The 17,383-nt window shown below is 42.2% G+C and overlaps 1 long non-coding RNA gene across 1 annotated transcript in view; it reads right to left on the reverse strand.

Moving 5' to 3' along the window:
• The window catches only part of LOC101947283 (uncharacterized), a 20,835-nt gene extending 3,798 nt beyond the window's left edge, over positions 1–17,037 (reverse strand). Inside the window, exons 1-3 of the long non-coding RNA XR_255632.4 lie at positions 16,287–17,037; positions 2,059–2,261; positions 634–792 (exon numbers count right to left, since the gene is read on the reverse strand). This is a non-coding gene — a long non-coding RNA (uncharacterized LOC101947283). The remainder of the gene's footprint in view (positions 1–633; positions 793–2,058; positions 2,262–16,286) is intronic.
• Positions 17,038–17,383: the final 346 nt, after the last annotated feature.

Consider the following 17,383-nt stretch of genomic DNA (forward strand, 5'->3'; position numbering starts at 1 on the left):
GCGTGCATCTGAGATCTGAGTTCTGTATCTTATGTGTAAATAAAGACAAAGGGAAAAGCACTTTTATGACAAGGATATGCTACTGTGTGATGCATTTTTTTCCGCGGCATTGGAACAGAGAACCTAATTGTCTTCTCATTTAAACTGGTTTTACTCTTGTATAATATCGATTTTTAGCACGCTTCTCCCAATATACGTTGGGTAAATGATTTTGAAACCGTTAAAGAATCTGGCCCATTGGTTTTCCTATAGTAGATCAAACCAAAAGTCCATCTTGTCTGAGATCCTGCCCTCAGCAATGGCCAGAAGCTGATCACATCTGCTGTCATATACCACCACGCCACTGAAGTAATGATGGATATCAAGTGTGGGAGGAAAGAGAATCCCCTTCTTGACCCATGGCTAGGGTGACCAGATGTTCCGATTTTATAGGGACAGTCCCGATTTTTGGGTCTTTTTCTTCTATAGGCTCCTATTACCCCCCCACCCCCGTCCTGATTTTTCACACTTGCTGTCTGGTCACCCTACCCATGGCAACCTATTCTACTTTAGCATGTACAGTTCAACTCTAAATGACAGTCATTACATTACCCAGCCTTTTATACAATTCAGTTACACTGTTACTTTACTTACATGAAGCCAAATATTGCTTTTGGATGCAAATATGTAACAACTGTTGGTTTAGTCAGTGCCATATGGGCATATCCAAGACCTGGCCTTGTTCTCCAATTCCCATGTGAACAGGAGTTGTCATACAGCATGCCATGGGCCTTTCACCTAAAGGAACTGTAACTGAGAAATAGAAATCCAGTTATGCATTGTAGAGAAACAGGCAGTGTTATTCTTTACAAGATCAGCAGACAGGTGAACAGTGTAGAAGGGAAAACTAATGGTTCTACTGACAGGTTGCACTGAAGATAGTTGATAAGTATCTAAAATGGATGAAAATATCTCTCTCTCTCTCTCTCTCACACACACACACACACACACACACACACACACACACACACACACACACACACACACACACACACTCTGCTGTACAGACAAACCAGGAAGAATCCTACAACTGGGACAAACAGGGCAATAACTAGCTTGAGTTAAACAGATAAGAGACCTAGTACAGACAAGGCTCTGGTGTTTTATTATCATGTTGTGTGCACCTGTTGTGAGCCGGATTAGATGACACGGTGCTTAAAATACTGGCATCTGCTTGGTGCCCTCCCTGAACTAGTACTCTATGGTTGCTACCACAGATGGAGCAGCACCAGTCAGCAGTGGCAGGGAACTTCAGAGAAGACAGGCCAGTATACAGACAGTCTGTGCTTAACACTATTCATGGTGAGTTTCATGTCAAGTACTTCTAAATCAATAAATCATAATGCGTGAAATTCCCCCCAGCACAATGGAATTTCAGTAAGGCATAGGCCTTGTGCAGGACCTTTGCAGGGGGGAACATTTTCCCAGCATGCATTTTGTTAACACTTTTGCCCTTACCAGAGGTGTACACAAGGGGGTGGCAAGCAGGGGCACTCCCCCCCACAATCTCTGTATGTCCCTGCAGCTTGGGAAGGGAGGAACCAGCAGGGGGGCTGGCTGAACTCCTCCTCCCCCCACCCCTAAAGCTGCTGCTTCTCTTTCCCTGCTGCTGGAGTCCCAGGCATTGCTGCTGCCCCCACCCCCTCAGTGGGCGGTCTGCAAAGCAGGTGGCAGTGCTGGGACTCCAGCAGCAGGGAAGGAGAAACAGCAGCTGTAGGGATGGGAGGAGGAGGAGCTCAGTCGGCAGCCAACTGTCCTGCTGTTTCCTCCCTGCTCCGGCTGCAGGCACAGAGTCGCTGCCAGGGGGAGCTGCTGGGCCTGCCCACCAGAGGCCTCCTTAGAAATCTGGGGGGCGGGGCTCATGCAAACCTTTCATTTTGTGTGTTTAATGTGCTCGTACAAAAGCAATCAAATTTAAATTTCTGCAGACGCCCCGGCCCTAATGAAATTTCCTACGACTTTGTCCAGTTTTATTTTTTTTATTAATTTTTTGGTCAAAAATTGCATTCTATAACTTACTAAGGAGGAAGAAAACAGCAGTCCCGTTCAGCAAGAGGGAGTTCCTCTTCTTTGTTTGTTTGGCATTACATTTACAAAACATATGTTATTGTCAACCTCTAGGCTTTGTGATCAGAGTACTAAGGGGTCAGCTCTCTTTGTGAAATGACTCAGTCACTCATCCTCTTAGCGAATGGGTTATGCAATTTGAGCCACCCCCTTACCTGTGTGGGACAAAAAGCAGAGTTGAGAAACAGAGCAGAAGTGCATTTCTTTTATAAAAGAACAGTTGAGATGCAAAAGCCTTTTAATTTTTCTTTAAATAATGGCAAGAAATCTGATATACACTGATATTAAATCAACAGCAAGAAATCTCACGGTAACACCAGCAATAAAGCACATACCATTTTGTTACTCACATTTATCAAGATAATACTAAAATTATAAAGGGATCCTTTGGTAATGAACAAAACTAAATTGAAAGTTCCTTCAACATGTTGTGAAAAAAAAAAAGGGATTTTGACAATAATTACCCCTCATTGTGCTAAGCTGTTGTGAGAGTTAGTAATTGCCAGCAGCTTTTCACTGAATAGTTTCTGGGCATTTAAAAACGAATACATTGTGTTCATGAAAGAAGCTAATGGACAAATGAAGAATAGCTATAATTGAGGAAAGAATATGTCAGAGCTGAGTTAAAATTCCTTCATCCATCCTGAATGTCTGGGAAATGTGACTGTGAAACCAGATCTAAATGTTGCAGCCAGCCAGTCTATATAGAATGGACTGAAGCAAAACCCCCAGACTTTAAGGATCCAAACTTCGGCCTCGATCCTGAAAAGTGAACTGCATGGAAGGAGTCCTGCATTGGTGTAGTTTTCTGGAGCAGGACTTGGGCCTTAGTGGACCAGTCAATCTCTCACTAGAACATATCTCCATTCAAGCACTACTGAAGGCTCAATGGATCTTGAGTATTTTTCCCCTGAATCCTGCCAGAGCTTCACTAAAATTTGATTTGAATGTTCTCCTTTTCCTCTTCTCCTGATATTTCCTCATTTCATTTTTGCAGCACAGTTACAGAACAAAGGGGGAGTGACGTCAGAAGGAAATGCCATACTCTGCTCCCTGGTTCACTGGAAGTCTCCACCTGTAGAGAGTGCAATAGACCATCTGGTGTTCATAAAAGCTCTGATTAAAGCAGAAGAGGGTTCAAAATGATAATGACAAGAATGATGAGCCAGATCTTGCTCCCTCTGAAGTCAATAGGAGTTTGGCAATTACCTTTGGCAGGAGTGGGAATGGACACAATTAAAATAATTGTAAACTCTTTGGGACAAGGACCATTATTTTGTTGTGTGCACAATGGGATCCTGCCCCAGGACTGGGGCTGCCAGGAACTATAGTAATACAAATAATAAATAACAACAACTTGGATGGGCAAGGTCGATCATTCCATGCCTTTTATTGAGCTAATACAGGGGTCGGCAACCTTTCAGAAGTGGTGTGCCGTGTCTTCATTTATTCACTCTAATTTAAAGTTTCGCATGCCAGTAATACACTTTAATGTTTTTAGAAGGTCTCTTTCTATAAGTTTATAATATATAACTAAACTATTGTATGTAAAGAAAATAAGGTTTTTAAAATGTTTAAGAAGCTTCATTTAAAATTAAATTAAAATGCAGAGCCCCCCGGACTGGTGGCCAGGACCTGGGCGGTGTGAGTGCCACTGAAAATCAGCTCACATGCCGCCTTCGGCACGCGTGCCATAGGTTGCCTACCCCTGAGCTAATACATACATTAAGATAGAGCCAAACTTCAGGATCTTTCATGATTTATCACAAATACTTGAAATGTTGTGTATTTAAAAGTATTTGGGCTTCTAATAAAATGTATTTTCCACCTTGTCCACTTTTTCTTGAAGATCAACATCACTGTAATTATTTAATACAAACAGAGACAAAGGGCCAAATTCTGTTCCAGCTCAAAGCACATTCAAGCCCATTGACTTCAATAGGATTATATGGGCGTAAAGAGGGGAGAAGCAGTGACCCAAAGAATGACTCTTCGTTTGTATAGAACCTTCAATCTGGACTACCTTACATTGTTTCACGATCTTAAATTACACACTGGGTTCACTTAATCTATTACTGAAATGTGATCATCTCTGGACTGAAATACAGTTACTCTCCAACAGGGTAGACCAGTTTTATACCATGTAGGACAGAAAGTTTAGGATGAGAAGTTAGAAATATGCCTTTCCATCTGAAACAGTACAGGGAATTTAAGTAAGAAGAATTAAAGTAACCCAGCTGGAATTTAACCAGTTAACATTGTTTCAAGAAGCGTAATGACCAAAAGTGGTCAGTATCTAAGTTTCACATCTCTTTCAAGTGATGGCACCTCCACTAGCACAGTTGACCTAACACAGGTCCTAATCTAGGAAAGCATCTATATTCAGATGGGTGATTAAGCATGTGCTAAAGTCTCATTGATGTCAAAGTTAGGCATGTGCTTAAAGCTTGCCTGATAGGAATGGACTTCAATGTTTTCTTGAGTTGGGTCCATAACGCTGTGGTAGAGAAGAGGAGTGTCACCTACTGAATCACCAGGACAACTTTCTGCAGCATGTTTGGAGGTCTTCCATACAAGTCCTGGGCCTACTCAGCTTAACTCCAGTGATCTGGCTGGACCCGAACAGTGGGGAAGATGATAGATTTTTCGAACATTAACTCCTTTGAGTAGGGACTTCCTCACTGTATTCATCTTTAAAATGCTAATCTATAGTGCTACAGAAATAAATAATAAGGAAAAGAAGAAATAATACAGTAATAAGCTCAGAGAGAGACAAAGAACCTGAATGAAGCCAGTCTATCAACTCAACAAAAGGTAAGAACGAGGATTTTTTCTCTAAATATTTAACCACTTAAGCATATTTTCGGCTATAGTTATTTGTTTTCTATTAATGATTTCTGGGTAATTTAGTTCTTAGTGTCTTTGTGTTGTTTACGATCACACCTAAATGAAGACATGTTAATACCTAAATCTTGCTATTGTAAGTCACCTTAGCTGTTCTAACATTCCAGACTCTAACATTACACTGACACTGAAATGGGTGTGATTTTTTTTAATTGAACACGCTGCCTCAATAATTTTATCTGGATGAATAAGTGAACTGAGCACATTTCTGGTTTGCTCTTATCTTGTCTGGAGTGCTAGAAAAGAATGAAAATTGATGGGCTGAATGGCTTCTCTCGGTAGAAAACATTTCCATGTCCTTATGTAAGTGTCCTTGAAATACTCTCAGATTCTGTCTATTAGTTTACCCCTGCAGAATACATGGGGCAAGGGAGTGGGCGGGGGAGAGAGAGAGAGAAAATGATTAAGTGCTGTCATTTCAGAATTACCACTGACTAATAGTTTTAGCTATTGCAATATTTACACGGAGGGGCCGATGCTAATCCCATTGAAATTAATGGTAAAATGTGACTTCAGTGAGAGCAGGATCAGGTCCTTGTGTATGTCTTTTTCTCTGTTGTTAGCCCTGACTCTGATTGTCCTTATGCCACAGCCAAAATTCATGCCCTGGTGTCACAGAGATTTCCTCCTGGGAACAATCATGGCCACAGTTGGCTTCATTTATATATAAAATCTTAATTTCTAGCCTTGGCTTGGCAAGGTACTTAAACACATGCCTAACTTTCTGCCCATCAGTTAACTTTAGTGGGACTATTCATGTGTTTAATGTTAGGTATGTTCCTAAGTACCTTGCAGAATCAGGATGTCTGCGTGTTTCTCTCTTTGAACTGGAGGTGTGAAATACCTGCACTGAACGACGGTAAAGCAATTTGTTTGCTACATAATGTACAAGCCCATATTATTCAGTAACATACATAGTTCATCTCTGTTTAATTACATGTGCAGATTATAGTTAGAATCAGACATTGAAAATCTGGCGCACAATAGCCAACGTCATAATTGGATTGAAATCCTCATGAGGAAATGGGATGAAAATGGAATGGCCATCTGTTGTCATGACTCTGGAGGTTGTAAACGAGATAATATGGGCAGCCTCTCCTGGCCATTGCACTGAGTTCAGAGAGACAGCCCTTGAGAAAATACAGTGCTTTGATAAAATCCTAAAAGACCACAATATCTGGCAGTGACAAAGTGGCCGGGAGCATTTGGTTCGTTTAATTTCAAACCTAGGCAAATACTGGTTGAAATTTCCAAAGCAGTCTTGAAGATCTAAACATTGATCTTTCATTAAAACTAATGGGAGATATGTGTCTAAATTTAAATTCCCTAGATGGCTATGAAAATCTCAACTAGCATTTTTGAAAATTGGACTCTGATGCTTGCCTGCTCTACAATCAAAGCTGTGATTTACAGCTCACGTAGATGTACCCAGGCTAGCTTTAAGTTCAGGCTTCAGCACATACTAAAAACCCAAGTATGTACTCAGGGGGACCTTGTACAGCTTGCTCTGAAGCCCATGCCACTGTGTTTTCACTGCTATTTTTAGCAAGATAGCTAGATTAAAAGCTAGCTTGTGTATGCCTCCATGAGCTGCAATCACACCCCCGACTGCAGTGTAGACGTAGTGTAAGTAGCACATTATGCTTAGGTGGTAAGATGGTGAAAGTAGAAGAGAGGGAAGGAATCCAGTGGGATAAAAGTTGAAAAAGGGAATCAAGAAAAGGGAGATTAAAAAGCAAACACAGAGAAGTTGTGTGGAAAAAAACAGACAGAAAGTAATAATCCAATGAAAAAATGCATATAGTATGAATCCTATTTATATAGCATGTATAAACGATCTACTTTTGTTAGCCTAGCTTTTGTGGGGTTTACTTGTTAATTTGCTAAGAGTGTGCTTTCATAGATTCACAATTCATAGATTCCAAGCCCAGAAGGGAGCATTGTGGTCATCTTGTCTGACTTCCTATATAACACAGGACATAGAACTTCCCCAAAATAATTGCTAGTGCACATCTTTTAGAAAAACATCTAATCTTGATTTAAATCTATTATCCTCTATTTGACACAGCTAGACAAATTAATCTATGGTGTATCTCCACTGCTTTCAGTGGAGTGACCTGATGGTTGACTTTAGCCCATGACTTTCTGCTCCTAATACATAGCACAGTTTCTCTGTAACTAGAGAATTTTGCTTTTAAACTCAGCCACTTTTTGTGGGGAGGGGACGACATGGATATAATTTACAGGAAAAGAAAAACTCTTGTGAACTCAACCCTCCCCATGCAAACAGTTTGAGGGATTCCTCAAACCACAAACTCCCCAAAGCCCACCCATCCTTGGATACCAATAAAAAATAACACTTCCAGTTGTATTTGGGTGTATGAGGGTTCCAAGGCTCTTTATATCATCATCACAAAGCAACAATAATAGTCCTTACAAAAACGTCAGGGTTGAGTGTGAAGTGCAAAGGAGATGTCTCTTGGTTGAGGGACTTTTGGCCCAGAAGACAAGGATTAATCTAACGCCCACTGAAGTCAATAGAAAAGCTTCCCATTGACCTTAACAGGAATTGATTCAGGACCATAATGAGCAAACTGAAGTGGAAGTGGAATAACAGCTGGTGCCTACAGATTTTCTATTATGAAATTCCACTTGACTGTACAGTAAGTACTGCACTGGGCACTGATACAAAGGAGTCCTACCAGGGATTGGGGAACAAGATATCATAGCACCAACTTGTCATTGCAGGCAATTACACATTATGCCCAAAATAAATGAATAAAACTTATCAGCAAAGTCTATGAAAAAGAACACATGTAACTCATAAATCCAGTCTACGCCGCGCTTTAATTTGTTCAGATGAATATTTCTGTACTCAGCATATGGTGCACTAGATTTCAAGTCATTGATAAAGACGCCGATCTTTGTAGTCTCTTTATTATATTTTTCCATTTTCTGCTGAGTTGGAAAAAAGGCATTGCATGCCATCTGTCAGCCTGAAACTAGTGCAATTTGCAGAAGTTTCAGACTAGTAAACTAGCTCTTCTCTTCCAGGTTGCGGTCTTAGGGAAAGTAACCCAGCCCTCTTAAACAGTTATTTAACAAGCACACTGATTTATCGAGCACACTAATGACAATAATGCAAATGAACCTGTCGTGTTCATAACCACTATCCCTAAACATCCTAATCATGCATATACCGTAATTAAGCCATTATAGCTAATGTAATTGTATTGGTTTATTAAATGAAGGGCGGTGCTGTAAATAAAGATGGGGTGATAAAAAGGAAAGAATTGAGGATATTTGTTGGAAATATTATTGGGGTGGGGGAATATGCACTGCAAGAGCAAGAAGCTCAGATTTAAAGCCTTCTACTTGTAGCCTAATTTATAGTTATGGATTACTTTAACCAGTTACCCACGCTGAGGGTTTACACCCACTTTAATCTGTGAGAGTTCAGCCCACAAGACAGACTACAGTAGAGAGGTTGTCAATAGAAGGGGGACCCCATGGAGCACCACAGAGACGACATGGTGCTCTTTCTATACTTATTACTTTTATTAACTGACCAAACAATACACCCATTGCAATCTGGCAAAGGGGAGAGATACCAGTACAGAATGCATAATATATGTCTCACTCACATCATGCTTTGTGGAAAAACCCAAAGTGTTAGTCCTCATCCTCATCCTCACCCCCATCATCATCATCATTGCCACCAGTGGTCATCATCCTGGCGACACCCCACCATGGAACGTGGCTGGGATCCAGCTGTTTTACTGTGTTATGCTGATGCCCACCGAGGTCATACATATTTATGAAGGTTTTAACTCCCTTTCTTTATTTGAACTTTCACAACCCGCTACTCTTGGGGTCCCCTTCCTCATTAGTTCCCCCTTATATTCATTAACATTTTACATCACCTTATCACCATAATAACAGGTGGCTACCTTAAGGAAATCTAACATTTCTCCCTGGCTACCAAGAGTCACCTTGTGGTGCCTATTGTCTATGTGTAGACATTATTAGCCAAACTCAGCAGTTATTTTCAAAACATCAGCATATCACAAACACAGACACAAACTCAGCAGATTTATTATTAATTTACTTATTATGCTAACATATCCAAAATCTAGGGTTACCATATCTGAACTTTCAAAAAAGAGGACACTCCATTGGGGCAGTAGCCCCGCTCCCTAGCCACTCCCTCCCACTTCCTGCCCCTGACAGCCCCCCCATAACCCCCGACCCATCTAACCCCCCCTGCTCCCTGTCCCTGACTGTCCCAACCCCTCTCCACACCCCTGCCCCCTGACAGTCCCTCCCCGAACTCCCGACCCATCCAACCCCCCCCCCCGCTCCCTGTCCCGACTGCCCCCCTTCTCCAACTCCCTGGCCCCCTTACCGTGCCGCTTGGCTTAGAGCAGGTGTCTGGCTCTGTGCCCCAAGGAGCGCCCCGCCCTGCCCGAGCGATACCGAGTGGCGTGCTGAGGCTGTGGAGGAGGGGCGAAGTGGGGGAGGGGCTATGGCCGCCGCTGCCAGCCCCGCCGCTGCGTTCCCTCACAGGCGCACAGCCCCGCCCCCCAGCGCTGCCGGGCGGCGTGCTAAGGCTGCAGGGGCTGGGGGGGGGGGGGGGGGGCTGGGAAGGGGCTTTGGCTGCCGAGGCCCCAATGCGAGCGGCGCTCAGCTGCCCTGTCAGCCGCTTTTCGGTCGATAAATAGCCGACCGGTGGGAAATCCCGGACATTTTTAGATTTTTAGAAATCCCCCCTGGATGGCTATTTAAAGAGCGAAAAGCCGGACTTGTCCAGGGAAACCCGGACGTATGGTAGCTCTACTAAATCCTAATGCCTGATCTGTCTATACTAAATATTTTACAGGCCTGAGGCCTTGTAGGCCCTGTGTTACAACATTAATTGATACTTACCTTTCACCTCTATATCCTAAATATACCTGATACCTTTTTTCCTTGGCTACATACTAAAGAGTCTATTTTTATGATCTTGCTTGGAATTGCAAACAGGAGCTGATACATAAAACTACTTGCTCCTTTCACCCTAAAATACTGCACCAAATCCCATGATAATGGCAGGTTTGTGATAAAGCTGTCGTAAGTGATAATCAGTTTATTACACTTCCACGCAGCTCCTTCACTGATCTCATATCTATCTGGTAAGGTGCAGTGAGATGAGCGCTAAAGGCCCTTTTCATAAAAGTTTTACCCAGCTTTTTCCATAGAAAAGGTAATCCCCATGTTTCTTATTTAGTAAATTCAGGCCCATTGTATGTAATGGCTTCTGTTTCACTTGTATTCCCCTAAGTGCACCCAGTTTTATAAAGGAAACAAAATTAGTCCCTCATGAGGATTTCTATCTCCAGCAAATAGCTTCCAACCTTCAGAGAAGGACATTTTGGATTTATACAGCAGGGCCAATGCTGCTGTTAGTTATATGGACGTAAAGCTGGTGTGACACCACTGAAACTAAAGAAGTCATTCTGCATTAACCCACGTGTAAATTAAATCAGAATTTGGCCATAGGTGGCCCAATAGCATAGCAGCAGTGTCTTAGGTGTTTTCAGGTGGCTATGGACTAAGGGCAGGGGAGGTCAGATCCAGTCATTTTGTAGAGGCGATAGGAGAGTGTCCTGAATAAAATGAAAATGATTAGAGGCATGGAGAGGCTTCCATGTGAGGAGAAACTGAAAAGGTGGGGATTGTTTAGAGAGGAGCCATGTGACACAGGGCATATAGAGCCATACAGACTACAGAATAGTATAGATTAGCTAAATTGTGTGCTCTTCCTTAGCCTTTCTCACAATATCAGGGACATCCAATGACATTGCGAGTCAACACATTTAAAACAGACGAAAAAGAAATCCACAACACATAATTAGTCTGTGGGACTCATTGGCACTAGATATCATTGAGACTGGAGATTAGTAGGATTCCAAAAAGAATGAGACATTTATCCGGATAATGAGCATATCCATTGCTACATCAGATAGGAGAGGTTTGTATTTTTGAAAGGGGTAAAAACCCTCATGCTTCAGGACAGAAGGCAATCACTAACTGTTAGGGGTTGGGAAAAAACGGCCTTGCTGGGCAGCTTATTCCATCACTGTCCTCTGTGGGAGGATTTGTGCATTCCTCTGAAACACCTGCTACTGGACACTGTCAAAAATAGGATCCTGGACTAGATTTTCCACTGGCCAAATCCAGTATGGCAATTCCTATATTCCTTAGACCAACACAGACAAGTAGATGGTGGGTAGATTTGCTATCTAATAGGCTCCTTGGAGCCTTATAATGGTCATCTTATGTTCAGGCATAATACATGGCTACTGGGCCCAACAACATTTTCTGAAGCTGTTAGGAAAAACTGGGGCTTTGCACAGATGCAGCACACATAGCAGTCTGCTGAAACTGGCGGCTCCCTCTCAGAGAGCTGGGCCTGCCTCAACGCCCTTCAATGCTTTCGGGGTGTTCAGGATTTGACCCAGATCTGAGTTTTGCAAAGAGCATCTTTCTTTATAAAGATCTGAACTTAAACCATAAATTATAGACACAATGACCCCTCAACTATGGAGTTTTTGGACTTGGGATCCAAATGTTGGCACTTTACACCCATCTCTAATCGGCAGGGTTTCTCTTTGTTTACACAGATTGTACTGATGGGAATGAGCAGGAGACACACAGGGCCCCACTAAAAGGGGACGCACAGTGCACCCATTACCGGCAGCACTGACAGCAAGCCCCCTCTCTCAAGCATATGACAGCATTAACTTTTGCCCATCTGGCTTGGGATGAAAAGCTAATGAAGCTGCCAATAATTCTCTATATCTAGCTAGAGATCCAGTGATTTTCTTGAAGTGCAAAGTCACTTGAGGTGAATGGAAGAAAGGAAGATTGTCAGCTGAGGACAGAAAGTAGAAAAATTAAAGGGAGATTGTGTTGGGATTTAAAATAGTTTTAATCACTGAATCAGACACAAACTGTGACTGGCTCAAGAATGATTATTTAGTTTACATACTGTCTTTAAAAAAATCAAGCCTGACGATGAGAAAGGAAGCAGTCATGGTGTTAGCTTGATGTCATGTACCTAGACAGGAAGAGAAGAGCTACAACCAGTGAGTCAGGGATCTTCACCCTGAGACGCTGGCCTAAATTCAAACATGATTTGTGGGATGGTGTAAGTTAGAGGCTTTTATACCCACTTAGACTCTTGCAAATGATAGCGCATGGGCTGACCGCTCTGGCTGCATAGAGCCCCACTGACTTCACTGGGGGCTTTGCAGTGTCAGAGACCTAGATTCCCTTATACTCAATTAGACTCTGTTACACCTACTTGCACCCATATGTTTTTGTAAAGGAGTCTGTGCTGGTATAGCTTTCCCCCCTGAGGACCAGGAGGAATGTGTATGAAGGAGTCAACTAAAGTTGGGGATGACCTACCTTAACTTGCACATTCTTAAAGCTTCCTTCTACACACCTCTGCATTGGTCCCCTTGGCATGTGAGTTATACCAGCTCAGTGTCCAAACACGGAGATATTGTGTATGTGTTTGTGTATGAGTGGGAAGAAAGGGGTATAAGTTACATGCTGGTAAGAGGATGTGAACCTAGGTGAGTCTGAGGGCTGGTCTACACTGAAAAGTTAGGTTGACCCACCATGTCTCTCAGGGGTGTGAAAAATTCGCACCCCTGAGAGACATAATTAAACTGACCTAATCCCTGGCATAGGCAGCACTAGGTTGATGGAAAAATTCTTCTGCCAACCTCGCTATCTCTTTTCGGGGAGGTGGATTAACTACAGAGATGGGAGAACGCTTCCCGTTGCTGTTGTGAGGGTCTACACTGAAGCGCTGGAGCGGTGCAGCTGCAGTGCGGCAGCTGTGCTGCTGGAGCATTTTAAGTGTGGACGTAGCCTAAGCAAAGAAAGGGAACCAAGCAGGAGTCTAACTAGTGTAACGTACACATTGTGGGGCGGAGGAGAGGTACGGTATACCAGCTACCCTTAACTTCACCTCTGAATTTGGCCTAGAGGGAACAACAGATGATTTGCATACCCATCTTAAGGTCAATATGGTGGGACAGGTCTTCAGCTGCTGTAAATCAGTGTGGCTCCATTGCAAACATTGACTTCAATGGAGGGGCAGCAATTTACACTAGCTGACGACCTGGGCCAGAATTTTTGCTTGGGATATTTACACTGAAGCTAAAGACAACGAACCAATAATAAAAAAAGTCCAGATAAAATAATACAGAAACTACCTAAAAAGAGGTGTCAAATTCTCCTGCTGTTCTCTGAATCACCTGCTGCTGCCCTCATCTTCCTATCAAGATACAGTTCATCAGATTGCATCATTCCCTGCTGAAATTATTATTAACAGGGCAGTCTCAAGGGATTATGCAGTGTCCATTTAATAGCAAAAGAAATTTTAAGGATTTTTAAAAAATCCTGATTTCTAATTTCCTACTTTAATTTCCATATTCTGATTAGCTGAAGTCATCTAAAGCAGTGGTAAAAAATGCCATGGCATTTTCCTAAGTGGCGAATTATTTTTAGCCTTTGAGATTTAAAGCTCTCTCCAGGTTCCTGAACTTTGAGAACTTTTCTTCAATAAAGAGCTTGATAGCTAAGCAGATATTTCCCCTCCAACCATTCAACTGATTTAATTAAAATATGCAAAATCTCCCCTTCTGCACAATAAAGGAATATGCATTTTTTAGTGAGATAAAAGACATTGTCTAAAGTCTTTATTATTTATAGGCGTAATTACTTTCCCCTCTGTTTTTATGGCTTGAATACTGTCCTATTTTACTGTATGTTAAAGCTACAGAAGGAAAAAGAAAAATCCAGACCATTTTATACATCTCTGGCATTCCTGGAATTACAGGTGCTGTACAGCTTTTGTGAAACAGAAACAGGCATGTAAAAAAAGAGTTTGGGTCCTGATTCTCATTTATGCTAGCATGTTGTTTACACTGCCAGAGTGCTGTAAATCTTATCCTTTATGTCTCAATTTAGATCAGGCCTATTGCTATGGGGGAACGTTCACAAACAGAATATGTTATTTTGATCAGGAATTTGGTTTAAAATTGCTCTTCCTAAACTGATTTTTTTTAATCACCCAAAGATGTTTAGACTGAGATTTAACCATCAAAATCCAGATGAGTAGATCAGCCTGTCACCTATAAGGTAAGAAAAAAGAGCGCTGAAAGTAAATAAAAAATGAAGATATGAGAATTTGTGTTTGTTTTTTCCACTGCCATTGCAGTTTGGGTTCCCTGGGTGATGTTCTCTATATCTTCACACTGCAGAATGTATAGGCTGGATTAACCAAAAGCTACCCACATAAGGGAACACCTGTGTAATAACACATAGCACCTGTTTTGGTTATTCACTTCTCTCTTTGCCCACAATGACCCTCATCAGCCTATCTCTGGCATCTCTTGGGATGGAGATCACAGCCTCCTAGATGCACAAGACCTTGTACCCAAACTATTATCTCTACCCTTCTCTCCACAAGGTTAGAGTTTGGTTTCTCTCTCCAACCAACCCATCAGTAACTATTCCACTAATAGTTCCGAGACCCCAGCCAGGTAGTGTTAAATGCAAAGATATTTTATTGGAAGCAGGTGAGAAATAGAGAGAAAAATCATAAGACAAAGTCACCTAAACAAATACACCTGAAAGCATCACTAGAGTGACCCTAAGATTTATTATAGGATACTAAAATATTTTCAGCAGAAAGGTAAAAAAGTTCTTTTTTCTCTCCCAAGTTAAAGCCGTCTGCCTCTGCCTACCATATCAGCCTAATCATATGTACAGAGGGTTTCTCTACAAGTATCCTGTTGGCTTCTACAAGCCATTCCCCTAATTATAAATTACATTCCTCTTAACAGGGAACAGGGACAATATCATGTCATTTATGTGGCCAGTTGCAACTAACCAACACAGCTCAAACCTCAAATATGGAGTATCCAATATGTGCAGCAAACAGGTTACAATTAATCCACAGCATTACAAAATAAACCTCAAAAATTGGTTGATTAAATTTGAGTAATAAGTAAATTCAAGGAAATCATGATCTGCCTCTGGACAGTCTATGTGCAGAAGAGAGGGTAAAAACTCTCAATAAATTATTTGCTATTAATGATTTACTTAGCTCTAATCAGCATTAGCCAATGCCCTAGTACAGCAGGACAGGCTCCTAACCACTAGTAATGAAAGACTGAATTGATTATTATTATTTTTTTTTTGCAAGGAGAGAAGTATTTGTTAATCCTAGTGACCTGTTCATATTCTAACTTGAGTAGCTCTAGTATATTTAGCTACAGATCTATGCAGTTTCAGTTGGATAAGGAGTTCATCACTCTCTTCCCTAAAACTGTGCAATGTTGTTGTACACTCTTAAAGCATCTGTCGCAATTCATCTCATAGGTGGTTGCATTTCAGTGATGGATAAAGTGGTCCCTGTGCACGGTTTGTAACTGAGTTTGTTGGTAAAGTGCTTTCCTATGAAAAGTGCTATATAAATGCAGACTACTCGCATCTATTATTCATCTTTTAATACACGTTTCAATAATATTTGGAGTAACATGGTAACAATAATTAAATATGACTGGATACATTTTGACATGTTTAGAAGGCCAATTACAAACACCTCTTTAAAAACCAAGTTTTGATCCCAAGCACAAACAGGCAATAAACACTCTGATCATAAAGATGATGGTACCTTCAATAGAGACACATGTTAATGCTTTAGATACAGTTATAATAGGTCTGGTTCTATGCCCAGCTCAGAACTCCAGGAGAATCAGTCCGGGGGAACATAGGACGGGACTCAAAATGTGGATCCCTCCAGGGGTTCTACCTATCTATCTACTGTTTCCTTCAAAAGCGGCTTGAGGCTTTTAAGAGCTGAGACAATCCCTATAATGTCAATTACACTGGGGTCAAAGGCAGGACATACAATTGATTCTTGTGGTGCAAGACCAGAGATGCAATTTACTAATGTGACTATAGGCTGTATAACCAACCTCCGCCCTCCCTCCCCCACTCCTTTTTTTTTAGGGCTAAATATTCCCCACTCTGGTCCCTTGCACAATCAACAAACACCCACAGCAACAGCACAAGCCGAGCATCCCTCCACATCCTCAGACAGGCTTGATTTTGGGAGACCTTCCAGTGCCATGGGTAAATTTGCCACGAGCTCCTCTTGTTGTGACGCTGCTCTTCCGTCACGTGCCCCCCTGTCCCCTCCCCGGACGTACCTTATGCCACCAGCTGTTCTGCTCCTGGAGGCATCCACCTTTTGCTCACTAGCAAACCACAGACATCGTAGCATTTTCCAAGGGAGAGGGGAGCCCACCAGTTTGGGGGGAAATAAAATGCAATTCTGAATTTAAAAAGAAAATGGAGGGAAAATGAACTAGTAGGTGGCTGGGAGAAAATCAGTGGGAAAGGGGAAGAAGGGAAAGAAACGGGGATAGGCGCAGGGGAACGGAAGGGAAACGCTGCCTCTCTGAGCTCTGTTCTGCAGCAGGTGAAGAGGGAAGCTTTCTTGGCCAGGAGAACGGTAAAAGCTGGATCTCGCTGGCTTCAGTCTGTATCCAGTGTAATGAGAATCTTGCAAGTAGTCTAAGGGGATTAGACACAGATCCGTCAAAATGTGTGTAATGGTAATGGAGAATATGTCTCCACATTCCTTAGACTGCTTGGAAAATCTCAACCAAGAGTTGATCAGCTAAAACCACGTACAATGGGATCATGCACCGGCGCAGTTCCACTGCCAAATGTCAATGTTCTGGCATGAAATTTGGCTGGATCTAGAAAGATCAAGATGTCAGATATGGCTTGTTGTGGATTCCCCGAAACATCATGTATTAGAAGCAGGTCAATCTGGTGTCAAAGAATGGTTACAATTGCTTCCTGTCCTAGACAGTAAACATTTGGGAATCTAGCTGGAAAAAAAAATAGGCAAGACCCTGAAAGATGTAGATTCATATCTGGAGTTTTCAAGTGCTCCTGTGTCAGGATGCACCGGGAGACAGATTTTCGTAGTGGACTAGGAGCAGCTACATTTGATGTCTGTTTCTGCAGCTGAATTCAGAGGTTTATGTCCGAAACTGACCAGTTGCTGGTTATGGTTTTTGTATTGCGTTTGCACTGAGATGTGTACGAGCCTGGATTTTTCTGGTCACATAGGAGCAGCAACAGCACGTGCTAACTATTTTGTCTGTACAGTTTGGTGTGTTGGGGGCAATGGAACCAGCAGGCTCCAGGTTTCTTTGTTCTGCTATTACCGTTACATGGAGCAGCTGCACTTCTCTGTTTTGTTGGTAGGATTGGGGGAAAGGAGGGGATTGAA

The sequence above is a fragment of the Chrysemys picta genome, chromosome 9, assembly GCF_011386835.1.
Source record: "Chrysemys picta bellii isolate R12L10 chromosome 9, ASM1138683v2, whole genome shotgun sequence".
Lineage (NCBI taxonomy): Eukaryota > Metazoa > Chordata > Testudines > Emydidae > Chrysemys > Chrysemys picta.